Source organism: Mustela nigripes, chromosome 1 (assembly GCF_022355385.1).
Source record: "Mustela nigripes isolate SB6536 chromosome 1, MUSNIG.SB6536, whole genome shotgun sequence".
NCBI lineage: Eukaryota > Metazoa > Chordata > Mammalia > Carnivora > Mustelidae > Mustela > Mustela nigripes.
Window position 1 is genome coordinate 182,540,820 of NC_081557.1, and position 15,712 is coordinate 182,556,531.

At 40.4% G+C, this 15,712-nt stretch overlaps 1 long non-coding RNA gene across 1 annotated transcript in view; it reads right to left on the reverse strand.

The window, feature by feature from the left end:
• LOC132014383 (uncharacterized) overlaps positions 1-15,316 on the reverse strand; it is a 35,298-nt gene extending 19,982 nt beyond the window's left edge. The window contains exons 1-2 of the long non-coding RNA XR_009403310.1: positions 15,240-15,316; positions 14,433-14,622 (exon numbers count right to left, since the gene is read on the reverse strand). This is a non-coding gene — a long non-coding RNA (uncharacterized LOC132014383). The remainder of the gene's footprint in view (positions 1-14,432; positions 14,623-15,239) is intronic.
• Positions 15,317-15,712: the final 396 nt, after the last annotated feature.

Sequence of the window (15,712 nt, forward strand, 5' to 3'; positions counted from 1 at the left end):
TATATTGGAATATATATATCCTATATATATATAATGGAATAAATAAATAAAGAAGAGTGTGTGTGCGTAGATATATATACGCACACACACTCTTCTTATCCATTCATATGTTGATGGACATCTGGGCTCTTTTCATATTTTGGCTATTGTGGACATTGCTGCTATAAAGATTGGGGTGCATGTGCCCCTTCAAATCACTATGTTTTTACCCTTTGGATAAAGATCTAGTAGTATAATTGCTGCATCATAGGGTAGTTCTATTTTCAACTTTTTGAGAAACCTCTATAGTGTTTTCTACAGTGGCTGCACCAATCTACATTCCTACCAGCAATGCAAGATGGCTCCCCTTTCTCCACATCCTTGCCAACATCTGTCATTTCCTGTCTTGTTAATTTTAGCCATTCTGACTGGTGTGAGGTGATATCTCATTGTGGTGTTGACTTGTATTTCCCTGATGCCAAGTGATGCTGAGCATTTTTTTTGTTTTTTGTTTTTTTGTTTTGTTTTGTTTTTTAATGCATCTGTTAGCCATTTGTATGTCTTTGGAGAAATGTCTGTTCATGCCTTCTGCCCCATTTCTTGACTGGATTTTTTGTTCATTCGGGTGTTGAGTTTCATAAGTTCTTTATAGATTTCAGATATGGCACTTTATCTGACAAGTCATTTGTAAATATCTTAAGGAAGTAAAAAGTCTTAAAACTTGCATGATTATTCCACCAACTTTTAGCTTTCTATGGAGTAAGTGAGAATCTGGTGCTTTTCTGATTCTGGATTTTTTGTATGTTTTCAATCTCTGAGAATTTATAGGATCTTTTCTTTATCTCCAAAGTCCTGAAATGTAACATTGGCATGCCTTAGTGTGATATTTTTTTTTTGTCGTTGTATGCATTATGCAAGGCAAAAGTGTGCTCTCTCAACCTACAAACTCATATCATCAATCAAGTAATCTTCTTGATTATTTCTTCAGAAGTATCCTACCCTAATCTTTTTGTAGCCTCTCTTCCTAGAACCCCTATTTATTAGAGTGTTGGGACTCCTGACCCTAATCTTGTCCTTTCCTCTTCCATTTTCCATTTCTTTATTTTTGATTGACTTTCTAGAAGACTGTCTCAAATTCATCTTCCAAACTGCCTTCCAAAAATTTCAATTTAACTTCAAAGAGCAATTTTTTGTTCTGTGGATAGTTCCATTCTATGGCCTTTTCTCACTGTCATCCAGATGCTCTATCTCTTCCTACCATGTGGGGAGATGAATTATAAAGTTTGTTTGTTTTTGAAGTTTTCTTCTGCTTCATGCATAATTTCTTCAGATATTTGTTTGATTTGATTCTCTCTGACGTGCCACAGGCTTTCCTGTGCCTGGTAATCCTTGGTTGTATGTTCATATTTAAAAATAAAGGAAGACAAGAACTTGACTTGAGCAGTCAGGTACACATTCCTACAGGGTGCTCTGGCTAGGTTAATTGATTTTGTTTGTGTCTTTGTTTTTGTATTTAATGAGCTTCCCCTAGCGGACTCAACCACATTCTCACCTGGAAAGTAGAAGTTTGGCTGACAATTCATTACTCTCACAGACCTGCTACTAACCCTCCCACTCTCAGCACCACCTCCACGCCTCTTCTGATATTTCTAAAGCTTTCTGTGCTTCTGTAGCTCTCAGCCTTCTCAGCTTTCCTTACTGCCAGCTTTGGTTTTCATTGTTAATTTAGTTTGCCACTGAAAGCCATGTGCTTTCTAGTTTCCAATATACCTCTGCCGCCATATCTTCTACTGATAGGTATTTCTCTCTCTCCTCTTTTTTCTTTGCCTTTATAGGTCTGTGCCAAACAAACAGACAAACAAACAACAACAACAATAACAAAAACCTTATGCTGTCACTTTTATGCAATTTGGGGGAAAAGAGAGAGCAAATGCGTGTTTACTTTGCCATATTTCACCTGAAGTCTTGAGCCTGTCTGTCTCATCTGTGTGGGTTCTGTGGTGGCCCTGGAGGCAGCCCAGCTGAGGACTGGATCTCTTCATCATTACAGTCTAGTGTCTAGCATTATCCATCAGAAGCTCAATAAGTAAGAGTTTATTGAATGAGTGTAATACAGTAATTTTTTTGAAACATTAACCAATGTTTTGCTTTGTTTTCTCACCAGTATTTCATTTTCCCCTTTCCAGGTAGACTACTGTGTTGTCATGATTTCAGGGAATGCAGGGGACCACAGAAAACAAACTGTTGCTAGATTTTGAGTTTCAAAAATTTCAGTATTTGGGAAAATTGAAAGAACTCATACTATAGACAAAAATATTGGGGCAAAAGATTGTGAAGCATCCCTCTACCTTGCCCCTGGAACTGGAAGACTGATCCAACAGAGAGTCAGAGCTGAGCTCCTGGGAGGCAGCCAGCTTTATAGAAAAAAATGGGTAGTGTGTCTAGACAGTCAGGATAATCTCATAATCAGGAGCACTGGAAAGTGTCTTGCACATTCAAGAATGAAAACAAGGTGAGTGGAGAAAGCCAGTAGATCTAAAGGGGCCTTATAAATAAGAGTGAAGGTTAAGAAACACCAGACTGGACCACGGAATGGAGAGACAGGATGATGTTTGTGTCACTGGATACATCATGGACAGATGACACTGAGCATCACATCCCTTTGGCACAATGCAAGTCCCTTGGTACTTAAACACCATCCTAGGGAAATCCACAAAGGAACTGAGACTACGTTTCTGCCACCCAAGTAGAATGGGAGCCCAAGATCGAAATTAAGTTGACTTACAAAAAAAAATAATAATAATAACATTTCCACAATATTTCTACTGGCTAGTTAAAATTCAAATATACTAAACAAATATGGGGATGACGATCACCAGATTATTCACTGGAAAATTCACTTAAAAAGTCACAAGTATTTATACATGAGATGCTCAAATATGTTAAAGTAACACCATGCTGAATTAAAGCACAGATTTACTTGCAAATGACAAATCATCCATAAGATCAACCATGTGGTTTGTAGACTGGGTCGATGACTTCGCTAAACTGTTTATATTGTTATTAATCTTAATGGAATCACTAAGGAATACAGAAACATCTAGCATATGTTAGAACGTATGAAACATATGTTCATATGTTTCATATGATGGCCCCCTTCAGCCGAGACGAAGGCCAGCGCTCTCTCCAAGAATGGCTACAACAGCTGCCTAAAGTACACCAAACAGTATCTGCTTTAAGGCACTGAAGAACTCCTGGGGAAACTTGGCCTTGAGCAACGAGATTACAGAGAAGGAAGAAACTTGGAGAGGAGAATTGGCATTCTGCAATTGATTTTTTCCTCTGGGAAAACAGCATTTGGCTACTCTGAGCACTGGGCATGAGGCCAAGGACCAGGCCATGGATGCAGGCAGGAGGGGCCGAGAAGGCAACAGAATTTTTGGCAATTTGGGGATTTGGAGAGAAAAACTGGAATCTTATGAGTCTGGGATGCCAGTGAGAAGGGTGGGTGGAACATCGAGCCTGACACTTGACCTGTTTTCCCAGATTCCAAAGCTGCCTGAGTAGGATATTAAGAAACTAAGCAGAATGCCTGTAAAAGGACAGCTGAGCCCCAAAGGACTCACCAGGAGGAAAAGTTCACAGTGGGCACCTGGTCCTCAGGTGCAATTTTAGGAGGGTGTTTTGCTATAACAAAAATATTACACATGATTTCTCATGGTTCCAGAGCCTGGGAAGTCCAAGATCAAGGCATTGACAAATTCAGTGTCTGGTGAGAGCTGACTTACTGATTCATAGACAATCCTCTTCTCACTGTGTCTTCACATGGTGGGAGAGCTGAGTGAGCTCTCCAGGGTCTCTTCTCTAAGGCCACCACTCCCAGTCACGAGGGCTCTGCCCTCAGGACCTAATGACCTTCCAAAGCCCCACCTCATAGCACCGTCTTGTTAGAGGTGAAAACTTCAACATACGAATTTGGGGGAGATAGAAACATTCAGTCCATAGCAGAGGCTTCTTTTCTAGAAATAGGGACAGATCAGAGATGGAAAAGAACCTCACAAAAACTATAATGCACTCTGTGACATTCTGGAAAACACAAAACTGCAAGGACAAAGATAGGATCTGTAGCTGCCAGGCGTTTGGGCTTGGGAGGCAGGAATAGATGAACCACAGAGGATTTTTAAGGCAATGAAACTATTCTTTATGATACTATGATGGTGGATCCCTGTCATATACATTTGTGAAACCCCAGAAAATGGGTTCACTCACCTAGGGTGACTATAATGTAAACTACAGACTCTGAGTATAACCATGCATCAATGTAGAGTCATCCTTGGTCAAAAAAGAAATGTAGGTTCCTGGCATAGGCTGTTGATAGTGGGGGAGGCTATGCATGTGTAGAGGCGGGGGCATACAGGAACTCTGCGCTTTCTGCTCGACTTTTCTGTGAACTTAACACTGCTCCAAAAAAATAAAGCTAAACAAAAAACCAAAAACCCTATAACGTAACCTGCAGTCAGGTCTATCTTTGATTGGATTAAAGTGGCCAGCTCCCGAGCGGAGGAAGGGGTAAAGCCTCTCTGGAGAAAGATTTCACCCATAAGCCTCTACAGTATTTAAAATACAATGTCTGGTCAATTCAGGAGACATTTAGCAGACATTCTAGGCGACGGAAACAATTACTAAAAACCATAGAAAAATAGAAATAGACATATTAATCTGGATATTTTAGTTATCAAAAACATTTAAAATAAGTATGATGAGTGTACTTGGGGAAAACAGATGAAAAGAATGTGTATTATTGGCTCAAATATACCTACAAACTGTGGAGTACAACATAGATAAAAAAAACTAGTAATTATAGTATCTCACATTTATTGAATGCTAATTTTGTGCCACGCATTGTTCTAAGTGATTCTTTAATTTCTCGCAACAATCCTGTGAAATAAATATTGTACTATTATTGCCCCCACTTTACAAATGAGGAAACCGAGGTGCAAGATGGTTAAGTAAATGCTAGTGCTCACATAACAAATCAATGGCTGAATTAGAATTTGATCTCAGGTAGTCCAATCCAGGAGCCCTTGCTTTGAGTCACAATGCTATCTTGATCCACCTTCTCCAGCTGTAACAGCCATAGATGATCATGTTTTGGTTAAAGAGATGCAGGGCCCTGGGGTACCTAGCTGGCTCAGTCATTAAGCTTCTGCCTTTGGCTCAGCTCCCACATCAGGTTCACTGCTCAGCAGGAAGCCTGCTTCTTCCTATCCCACTCCACCTCCTATTCCCTCTTTCGCTGTCTCTCTCTCTCTCTCTCTGCCAAACAAATAAATCAAATCTTCAAAAGAGAGAGAAAGAGAGAGAAGTAGGACACTGACAGTTCAAATTATTTAGGTCACCAAAATGTTTTCTGTTTTCTCATGGCCTCAAACCATGAAAATGTGAGCAGTCCAGGTTAGCCAAAATTGCACAGAGATGTATTCTTGAAGCCATGCTCCCAATAGTGCTTGTCTGTGAGTGCTAGAAACTCAGAAGAAATGTGTCTAATTTTAGGAAGATAAAAAATAGAAAATAAAAAAAGTATGTGAAATTTGTTCTAAAAGAGTCCTCAATATCAACCATCCCCTAAATTACTTTTGTACACTTTTGCCTGGACACACTTTAATTATTATAATTGCCACCTATGAATTCTTAGCTGCAGAACTACAGTTAATTCATTTATCCCACCTGTGGGTAGATAATTTGGACTGAAAATTCCACCACATACATAGGTCTCTTCTTTTTCTAGCAGTACTCGCTGAATAAACCAAGTCTCCATTCTTCAGTACACACTGTTCTTGTTAACAGATGAGATGGTTTACTACCTTACCAGGTAAACATTCAAGAAATGTACTTGAAAGGGCAGTGGACTCCTCACCATAAAATCCGTCCCTCTCTCCTGCACTTCTTTTCCCAACAGTGCATTTTCACCACAAGAAAAATTTACCATTTGATTTTAATTTTTCCAAGTCTTTTCTAAACAGATAATTAAAACCTTTGTCATCATTTTTACCTTATTATGAATTAATGAATGACTCAATCTCATGGACAGCCAGCTGGGATCAGGGACATGGGAAGTTGGTGTTTTGACTGGGATGAAGTGAGTGCAAATCATGACGATTTTTCTTTTTTTTTTTTAAGATTTTATTTATTTATTTGACAGACAGAGATCACAGGTAGGCAGAGAGGCAAGCAGAGAGAGAGGAGAAAGCAGGCTCCCTGCTGAGCAGAAAGCCTGATGCGGGGCTCGATCCCAGGACCCTGGGATCATGACCTGCGCCGAAGGCAGAGGCTTTAACCCACTGAGCCACCCAGGCACCCCACGATTTTTGAACATAAATTACAGCTCTAATGTTTGTCTTAATCACCGCAAAATGAAGACAGTCATTAAGCTACCTCTTAGAATTGTTGTGAAGATTGCATGAGAGTAATAAACATAAATATGCTTTAGTATAAGATGAGGCACACAGTAGGTGCCTAATAAATGATGGCTTTTATAATTATTAATGATGACTATGGCAATAATGGAAAAATTAAAAGGAATCAAATATACCTTAAAAGATGGCAAGACAGTTACGGCAGTAGATCTGAATAAAGTTAAATGAAAGAGTTAAATGAAGCCCTCAACTTACAGAGCAAATTTTCACTGTCCAACATCACTTTTGCTGCTTTGGATGATGTATGAAAGAGTAGGATGCATCTTGCAATCTCATTGTTTAGCATGCAAACCTAAATATTTGTAGATTTATAAATCCATTTAATCATTTAAGAAATCTTGTGGAATCAAAATGTCAAGTTTAGGGTTAAATTATTTTCTTTCCATTTATCTAGTAATCCATGATCTCTTCATAGGTCTATTTATTTACTTATGAACAAAGCAATCCCCTGACATCATGCCCACCCACATAGGGTTAGGTGCACTCTTGTTTTTCTCATAGGCAAATTATCTGCCTGACTTATTATCGGCAGCATATTTCTGTTGAGCTATTTTTTCCCCCTAATAACAACAATAGATTACATAGAAAACTCCAATACTTTCTCACTGAGTTCCATTTGTGACCAGAAAAAAGCCCCTCCAAGGCTGTTCAAAGATTATAGAAATGCAGTTGGCTACAGATCCAAAATAAGCCAGTTGTCTCCCAGGGCGCAAGAATTCAGGAATTACCTCATTAGTGCCATGTTCTTACCAACCTGGCTTCTCAGAACGATTACACCTGGGCTAGTTTTCTGGTTAGCTTTGTGGGTGATGCAATGTTCACTCAGTCAGCTAAGAAGCATGTATATCCATGAATAAGTGTGACTGGAGAGAAAGATCTAGAAAGGCCGAAGTCTCTGTTTACACAAGGATACCACATAGGGGGACAGGCCTGACTAGAGAACTCAGTGAGTCACTCACTCATCATTGGTCAGTGACCTAACCACTTACCAGGTGCTGACCTTGAGCAAGTAATTCATGGGCATCTTGCCTTTCTCACAGGACAAACAATATTGTTAGAGTAGAGGGTTTTTCAATTCCCTTTCTCACTCTAACATTCTACTACTCTTACCTACAGAAGAGTAAATTGAAGTTAAAGCCTTTTTCTTTCTTTTGAAAATGTTTTTAAAGATTTTATTTATTGAGAGAGAGCACCTGCGTGTACATGTGAGCACAAGGGGAAAGTGGGGGGCTGAGGCAGAGAGAGAGGGGAGAGAGAGAGAATCTTAAGCAGGCACCACACTGGGCATGGAGCCTGATCTCACTACCCTGAGATCATGACCTGAGCTGAAATCGAGTTTGACGCTTAAGTGACTGAGCCACCCAAGTGCCCCAAGACTTTTTGTTTCTTATTAAGAGGTGCCACTTTCAAAGGCTATCATGATAACTACGTATGTGGAGATAAAGGATTTCAATAAAATTAAATAACACAAATAAGCGCAATAAGATAAAAGCCAACTAATTTTCTCAAATGAACGTTCAATGTCACATAACCGCCCACAAATCTGGTTGACTTACTTTTACAAGGGCACAAAGGCAAGTTAATGGAGTAAGGATAGTCTTTAAATGGTGCTGCAACAAGTGGACATTCACAGCAAAATAAATAAATAAAACTAGACACAGACTGTACGCATTTCACAAAAATTAACCCAAACGGCTCATGGGAGGTCGAGTATAACTCCTTATCCCTTGTGTGTGAGCTACATTTAGTTGTGACTTCCTTCCAAAGAGTACAGTATGAAAAGGGGAAAAAGAGGAACTTTATGGTGGAGAAACCTGACAAACACCAGCTCAGCCAGGAGATCAAGGTCCACGTCAACAGCTGTTATCAATAATGCTATCAATATGACAGCATATACTACAATTTGTTGTTGTTTTTCCTACATAAAATTCATAAGCCCTGTATAATTATAAGGAAAAATCAACAGGTCCCAAGTGAGAGACTTTCTACAAAATACCTCATCAATACCTCCCAAAATTGTGAAAGCCAACAGAAACAAGGAAAGTTAAAGAAACTGCCATAGCCGCACATACCATAACCTCAAAAGACATGATGACTGCATGTAATGTTATATACTGGACTGAATCCTGGAACAGAGGAAGGATGTTAGATAAAAATGAGGGAAATGTGAATAAAAAAAAGACGTTGGCAAATAATAACGTATCCATATTAGTTCTTTAATTGTGTCATAGGTACCACTGGGTGCGGGGTACATGGAACTCTCTCTTGTACATTTGCAATTTTTCTATAAATCTTAAACTATTCTAAAATTAAGGCTTTATTTTTAAAAAAGGAACTTTCTGTGTATTTCCAGTCAAAATATTCACATCAGTAATATCGCTTTGATTTTTTTTTTTTCTCTCTCCTTCCTTCCTAGTACATGATATGGCTGCTACATAGTATTATTTGGTCCTTTAAGGATCCTTCAATTTTGGAAATTAGTTGCATCCATAGAATTACATCTTTGAAGCTAAAATAGTACCAACCAAAAGTAAGAGAAAAAGCAGCTCACTCTTTGTGTGTATTTCATCAAACAAAACAATCATAACAAACCATTACGTGAATAAGAAGAAACCAATGGGAACCCAACTGACTTGGGGATGATCTTATTATGTAAAATTAAATGATCTGGAGTGGGTTGAAATAGGCAAAAGCCAGTGCAGGCTCGTTTCTTCACTGTATAGTTAATCTTAGCTTAGTTACTCTTTGATTTGTTCCTGTTAAAATGTTTCCCAGGAATGTCATCTGGCACACACCCTGCATACTGAGAGTTCAGAAACTTGCATTTTGGTCCTAATTTACCCACCAAGAACTTGTGTGACACAGAGTCTCCACTCTTTTCCATGGATAAAGAATATACCAACTTATGTCACCATCAACGGTGAAGGAATGAGCCCATTTTCCTTTACCTATGTCCTTAATCTACAAATGTGATAGGTTAAAGAAGTGATCATTTGTTGTTTTTATTAGCATTCATTTTGTTATTAGTTTGAGCATTGATAACTTCTCTTTCTTCTTTTGTGAGTTGCCCATTCATAGCTTGCCCTTTCTTCCTCAAGGGAATTCTTTAGTTCTTTAACAGAAATGGGCAGAGCTGACCTCCAAGATCTTTTCCTGGTTCTGGTTACAGATACAAGAGTAACTTATTACCACTGGCTGACGCATTATTAATCTGATTTTCAGATTACCTGGCTTCACTTAGCACACAGTGGGAACCTGAGGAAGGGATATAGGATGGGCAAGGGAAAAAAAAAAAAAAAAACAGCTGAAGTTTAAACTGAAAAAGAGGAATGTCGGGCACCTGGGTGGCTCAGTGGGTTAAGCCTCTGCCTTCGGTTCAGGTCATGATCCCAGGGTCCTGGGATTGAGCCCCACATGAGGGATCGAGCCCCACATCAGGCTCTCTGCTCGGCTGGGAGCCTGCTTCCTCTTCTCTCTCTGCCTGCCTCTCTGCCTACTTATGATCGCTGTCTGTCAAATAAATAAATAAAATCTTAAATAAAAAAAAAAAAGAGAGAGAGAGAGAGAAATGTGATGGGATCTGACTCCAAATAGTCGAGGAATAGTCACGGGGGAAGGGACAACAGCCATGTTCTAGGAGATTCCAGAGAAGAGACTTAAGGCCAACAGATATGTAGGAGCGGCCTACATCTGAACCAATATAATATCTTTTCTGCCACAGATGTCCCGAAGGAGAGTGCCTCTCACTGGAATAGCCGTGGCTCCTCACAGCTGAGGATGGAAATTCCCACTTACCCACTGGGTTTGTTTTTTTAAAACTGACTTGCTTTCTCCGTCTCATTACTTCCTGCCAACCTCATCCCTCTCCCCAGAGTTTCTGATACCCAACTCTGTGATGGTTTCTACTACAAATATTTCATGTCTGCCAGGGGTTTGGGAAAGAGAAAAAAGGACGGAGGAGCTTGAGGGGCATTGCCCTGGATCACCGAAAAGCCTTATGCAAGGCCAAGAGTCTTAGTACAAGAGATCACATCAGTGCAAGTCACTTCCCCTCCCAGCAGCACTCTAGTCCCTTGAGAGCCCCCGATCTTTCCAGGGGCCACCAACCAACACAACACAAGAAATATCTCCTTTCACAACCCAAGACCTCGTTTCATAACGAAGGCAATTCCCCCATGCTTGGAATCCTCTATTGGCAGCTTTTTAAAAATGCTTAAAACTCCTCCTACATATTTGAATCCAGCTACCTAAGAGATCCACGTAAGAAGTCTCCCTAAATTCATAATCTTTTTTGGTGAGGGAAAGGCCTGTTTTGCCAAACTGCAGCATTAGAATCCAGGGGAGCTCATTTCTTCCCTCAGCTGGAAGGAAAGCCCCAGGCCCTGAGTACACGTCCCAGTTTTTCCATCCTTTAAGTGATGTATTGGTTGAAAGCCACAATGCATTCATTACCACGGGCGTTCCTAGAGTAATGGCTTTTTCTCTGAGACAGCAGTTTCCTCCCAGGCCACCAGGGAAAATTAGAAGAGCACACATATACTTGATGGGCAACCTTCCTAAAAGTATCCTGCCATCTCACATTTTCCCTAACAACTCAGAAAACAAGCATATGAAACATAGAAGACGGCCTCACAGAAGAAGGACATAATCTGAAACATTTCTTTTCAATTTCCTCCGGTCAGATCAAAGCTTGAGGTGACCCTATTGCAGTCTAATACAGAAAATACAGTCTTTACCAGAAGACATAAACATTAAAGGGCAGCACTTTTTTAATTTTTATAAAACAAGTTGAGTACCTGCCTCACAGTTTATCAGTTTCATTGATACTAGGGACAAATACCAGCAACCGCCTCATTTCTAAGTCACAGAATATTTTATTACTTTTTTTTTTTTTTTTTTGCAAAGATAATCCAGGCAGTAAAATAATGGACTGAGTGACAAAAACTGAAATTATCTCTAGGCAGGTTTCAGGTCAAACGTACCGGGAGTTATCTGCGTCTTGACTAGCCACACCTGTTGCTGAGTACTCAGTGCTATCGCAAGGCTGTTCATCTATTTAATTCATTCAAGGCACCCCTCCCCTCTCAGGAGAATATGACCTGGAGACCTGCCACATCAGGGCTTCCGCTGTACTTAACACGGCCTCTATTGTTGTTCTTATGACATTACATGGAAATCATCCATTTTTACATGTCTGTCTCCCCTACTACTCTGTGAATTCTTCAAGGACTACAGGGAGGTCTTATTCATCGTCACTCAGAATGTGAGTGCCTGGAGCAAAATAACAGTTCAATGTGTGTTTGTTGAGGGAGTGACCAAAACGATAGCCTGCCATCACACGGAGGCCCAGTGGTTAAGAAGTTGCACTTCTGTGGCAGATGTCTGCGTTTTTCAACTCCGCTTCCTCACCCCGCCACTTTTCAACTCTGTGACGTTGCACAATTAACCCCCTGCGCCTCAATTAATCAGTTAAATGGGGTAATAATAAAATTTCCCTCGTAAGGCTATTGAGTTAGTATATACGATGGAAATTGTGGGAAAATGCAGGTGCACTAATATTTAATGTATATTTGCTGTGGTTGATATTGTCATTAATAACATTATTATGGCTAGACAATATTAATACCCCTAGTAATAATGCTGGAAGAATTTCTGACATGGGTTCAGGGGTCTTTGCATCAGAGCCTTTGATAGCAAGGAGGCAAGTAAGATACACACCACATGGTAGAAAGCAGAATGAGGTATAAATGTTCTCTGTCATCTGTGAACGATATGTAGCTAATATTGGGTAAATACTCCCCATGAGACGGGAATGTATTAGATGTTTTATACATATAACCTCTTTTATTTTTTTTTTGATAGATTTTATTTTTTAGAACAGTTTTAGGTTCACAGCAAAATTGAGGGGATGGTACTGAGGTTTTCTACTCATGGGTAGGGAAGGCCCCACTATCAACATCCCCCACCAGACTGTTCCACGTGTTACAACAGACGAACCTACATTGACCCATCAACCACCCAGAGTCCATAGTTCACACTTGGGTTCACTCTTGGTGCTGCGCATTCTATGGGGTTGGACAAATGTATAATGACATGTGTCTACCATTACGCTACCATACTGAGCTGTTGCATTGTCTTAAAAGCCCACTGTAAAATACCACTTTACATTTTCAAAACAATTATGAGATGTTCCTATTCTTATTCTCATCTTTAAAAGCTATTTAAAATGAGGCTCAGAGGGCATAAACAACTTGTCAAAGATTATACACCAACAAGTGGATCATCTGGCCCCAGAATCCATTATCTTTCTGTAACACATTGCCTCTCTGTGGAATATGCAGAGAGCAGATGATTCCCAGGAATGTAATTAAGTGTTCCCTATAGCAGTGCCCAACTTATGAGGATATAAGCCACTGTCACCAGGCCTCTTCAGCCTAAGGTGCTAATGAGTTCTCAAGAACAGTAATATCCAGATAATGGTAGTTTTAGGCCTCCCTCCAGCCCTGAATGTAGTTCACTGGCTATATTTCTGGGAGTTGAAGTAGAATTAAGAAAAATATATTTTAATGCAAGTCATTATGAAATTATTACATAGTCCTAGCATAATAGTTCAGATTTCTCCTGGGAGTCCTCAGTCAAAACTAGGCTATGCCCAACTACAAAACTCTAGGGATGGATTTCATATTTTCTGGCCCACAACAGGCCACGCTTCATTTCTCAAAGAAGCGCCAATCTAACTGGGTACTTTTAAATCGCAGCACTATCCATCAAGTTGCAGATACTATTATCTTCATTCTGTGGGTGACGACGCTGAGTTTTTCAGAGTTAAGTGACTTGTCCAAAGTCCTAGAGTAGAAGATGAAACTCCAATGTTCAGCACTCACACTGCCTCAGCGACAACCATTTACTGTGGACTGGCTTTGCAACAGGCACTGCGCTGAGGGAGGGCTGCAAGTGGAAAAGTGAATAAGACAGTTCCCACCCTTGTTGGGAAGACAGACCCATAAATAATTATCATGAAATGTAAAAATGGTGATACAAGATATACATAAAATGCCACTGGAACACATGGAATTCTTTAAAAAGGATGTGACATCTGAGCTGGGTGTTGGAGAATGAGGAGGAGTCTGTCCAGGAAGGGAAGTGCACGGGAAGCAGAAGGCAATGCTGGGGCGTGGAGTGCGTGGGGAATGTGAGGGAGTGACTTCTTGATTTTGTCTGCATTTTAAAAGGTGAGACACTTTAAGTTACATTATTCATAATACAATAGTAATAAACCTTGCAAAAGTGTCCTTTAAGGTGGCTGCTTGTTAAATATATATATATATATATATATGTATACACACACACACACATTTAAAGTCACTTAATTCTGGTGTGCTTTAGGATGATTATCTTAACTTTCATCTAAGTACCCTACAGGGCACAGACCATCCCCACACAGCAGAGAATTAGCCCATCCAAAATGCCAGCTGTGCCGAAGTTGAGAATCCCTGCTCATCTGCTTGGGATTGACACGGTTCTCCCTCCGACTACCAGCAGAGTCCTGAGCAGGAGCCCCCGGAACTGAACCACAGACCTTTCCATTTCTGCAGGAACAGCCCTGGAGCTAACAAACCTATTCTTTCTCCCAACCTGGCAAAAAGCCTGCTCTGTGTTTTCTGGGTACAGAGAGAACACAGAAGACACAGAAAAGCAAGTTGATCACGGGAACACTTAAAAATAATTCACTAATGGTTTGTCTAATAAAAAGAACCATCAAACTAAGTTTTAAAGGCCCTGCCCCAGTCTGTGAAGGGACACAGTATTTTTTTTTCCTATGTCATTTTGTCTTTACTCTGCTTACTTAACAGGAATAACAACAGTCAACGTTACTGAGCGCTTACTGGATACCAAGTACTGGGCTGACTGCTTTATGGGAATTATCCCCCATTATATTACTTCCAGAATGCACATTTTCTCCTACCGGACACTTACCCTGCGGAGAGAAAACAGTGGAGCAGTTCCACAAGAAGGCAGTTACATCACACGGCTATCAGTTTTCACTGGGCGAGGCAGGAGAGAAAATGCATTCATCAGACCAGCGGAGTTCGATAAGCAGCTCCTGGGGGGGCATCTATCTCTCAGCTTGGTGCTATTCTCTCAGAAGGCTTTTACCCTCAAGGAACTAGCAGAGAAAAAAAAAAAAAATTATATATATATATATATATATATATATATATATATATATCAGCTACCCTTATGGTAGATGAACCACTTATATTCCTCAGTAATTCCAGGCAAGAAAAGTATCATATAAGCGTTATGTTTTAGGGAACATGGCTTAATGCAGGCCCTGTACTGGGTTCAAACAGGAGGAGTTTAGTGGTAAGAGTTGCTTTATTGGAGAATTTTAGGGTTTGTTTTTGTTTTTTAATGGAGGCTGGGCAGGTGAGAACAACAGAGGAGAAGGAAAGCATAATGACCTTTCCCAAAGTCCCCTCTACAGACTGGTCTGAGCCCTACAGAGAGATGATTTTTCAAACATTTTTGTCTCTGACTCCAGCAAGAAATGCGATTTAACCCGTTCCTGGCAACATTTTCATAAAACACTATTTATACTTTCAAAAGTGACACACTGATCTTTTCTACCCTGATTCCATTTCATTTTCTTTAACGTTGGTCTTGAACTACTAGGTGAGCACATGTCCTGGTTTTTCCAGAACAGTTCAGTTCATGCCTGTTGTCGCAGCGTAATTATCACTACCTCCCTTTTTCACTCACTGAATTGATTTCATAACCCACCAGCTCGCGTTTGGAAAAATCCTGCCGTAGAGAAAGAAGCCTCACGCAGCAGGTGAAGGAACTGCTTTCAGGAGAAATAGCCGCCTCAGGGCTCAGACTGCAAGGAGGAAACAGCTCAACCGGACTGCCCACTACGGATTTCTAAACCAAGGTTTGGAGATTTTGGGGATCCGCCCTTTTGGCAGGGCGGACGGACAGGAGCGTGAGATGTCGCCCCCTAGTGCTTTTGTATGAAGTCATCATGGGACCAGGCTCTTCACGCACAGAGGTTAGTTATTAAGAAGGGTGAAACTAGAAGGTACTATGCTAAGTGAAATAAGTTAATCAGAGAAAGATAGTTATATGATTTCATTTATGTGTGGAATCTGGGGCTCAGATGGGGCATCTGGGTGGCTCAGTCACTTAAGTGTCGGAATCTAGATTTCAGCTCAAGTCATGAGCAGAGGGTTATGAGATGGGGCGCCAAGCTAGCT